This window comes from Chinchilla lanigera, unplaced genomic scaffold (genome assembly GCF_000276665.1).
Source record: "Chinchilla lanigera isolate Chin_1 unplaced genomic scaffold, ChiLan1.0 scaffold00065, whole genome shotgun sequence".
NCBI lineage: Eukaryota > Metazoa > Chordata > Mammalia > Rodentia > Chinchillidae > Chinchilla > Chinchilla lanigera.
In genome coordinates, this window is record NW_004955466.1 from 12,016,903 (window position 1) to 12,018,120 (window position 1,218).

The window sequence follows — 1,218 nt, forward strand, 5'->3', positions numbered from 1 at the left end:
CGGGGAAACTTTCTTTTACCATGGCTGCAGGCGGCGCCTTCACTTCCGGTGCCGAAGAAGCCTCCAGAGCTGCGCCCCCCCACCCCCCGTCAGTCAGACGACCACAGCCTCCAAGCGACCTTTTCGACAGCTCTGCGACTCCTCTGAACTTCACGACGCGCTGTACTGGAGCGAACTAGGGGTGGGTTCCGCACTAAGACTGATCTACCGGACAACGACTCCGCTTCCTTCACGCCAGAAACATAAAATGCGATAGAGCTGCAGCCACCGCTACCGGGACAAAATGGCGCCGAGAAGTCGCGTTAGCGCAGGCGCCTTGGAAAGACTCTGCCCCGCCCCCTTATAAGCCCCTGGCCGCGGTTCTGGGTTCCGTCTCCATGGGACACTCCACGGCCAATCTTAGTGCTGGAATACTCTTCCTGACCCGTCAGTGCACCAATCAGTGCTCAGTCGAGTACATCCGGAGTCGTCTCTACCAATGATGTCTCAGGACTTGCTTACTCAATCTCTGATTCTCCAATAACGTTACTGTTCGGACACAGCCAATCATAAGTGGAAGATGTCCTACCTGCTGTTTTTTGCACCAATCCGTGAAGTTTGAGAGCTACATCCAATGAGAACGGCAGGGAGTGAGCTCCAATCGGAAGCGCTTGGGCGTCATGAGGAGCCAATGGTAGTTCGTGTAGAAGCGAGTCTGCTCAACAGCTTGTTATTTGGTGGATTGTGGCAGTAAATCGGGGCGAGTGGGGAACCCGGTGCTGGAACTGCTGCCGCGGCCGGGAGCTGGGCTGCCGGGACGGGGGGCCTCGGCGGCCCGAGAGGCGGAGGACGCGAGGGCTGACAGCGCGCACCTCGCCCGCAGCCGGTAGGAGGGGAGAGGGCAGGCGGGCGGTCCTGAATGGGCGAGGCGGCTGCAGCAGCTGCTCCTGCGCCCGGGGTCCCGGTGTAGTTGGGGCTCGCCGGCGGAGAGCGGGCTGCAGGGTGCGTGGGGACGGGCGGGCAAGAGCCGCGGCAGCGGCCGCTCCCGGCCCGGAAGATGGTTGTGGGGCTGGCCGCGCCGCCAAGTTTGCTTCAGCATGGGGATCCTGCGCCCAACTCTGTGGCGCCGTCCGCTCGGGACCCGGGCCGGGCTGCGCCGCCGCTGCCGCTCCGCGCTTCACAAAAAGTTGAACGGGGCGGGAGGCGGCGGCCCGGGCGCGTCCCCTCCCCTCCGATCCG

At 63.5% G+C, this 1,218-nt stretch overlaps 1 protein-coding gene and 1 long non-coding RNA gene across 9 annotated transcripts in view; one reads left to right on the forward strand and one right to left on the reverse strand.

Annotated features, from left to right (window-relative positions):
• Nucleotides 1–312, reverse strand: part of LOC102003638 — a 39,213-nt gene extending 38,901 nt beyond the window's left edge. For 4 of the 7 annotated variants that reach the window (XR_001236801.1, XR_001236799.1, XR_001236800.1 and 1 more), the window contains exon 1: nt 20–309. This is a non-coding gene — a long non-coding RNA (uncharacterized LOC102003638). Of the gene's footprint in view, nt 1–19 lie in introns of all 7 variants that reach the window. The other 3 variants (XR_263316.2, XR_001236797.1, XR_001236798.1) reach the window with 3 other exon arrangements.
• A 373-nt stretch (nt 313–685) lies between these two features.
• Arid4a (AT rich interactive domain 4A (RBP1-like)) overlaps nt 686–1,218 on the forward strand; it is a 70,080-nt gene continuing 69,547 nt past the window's right edge. The window contains exon 1 of one of the 2 annotated variants that reach the window (XM_005399213.2): nt 686–865. The gene's annotated coding sequence lies outside the window, so the exon portion shown is untranslated. The remainder of the gene's footprint in view (nt 866–1,218) is intronic. The other variant, XM_005399212.2, reaches the window with a different exon arrangement.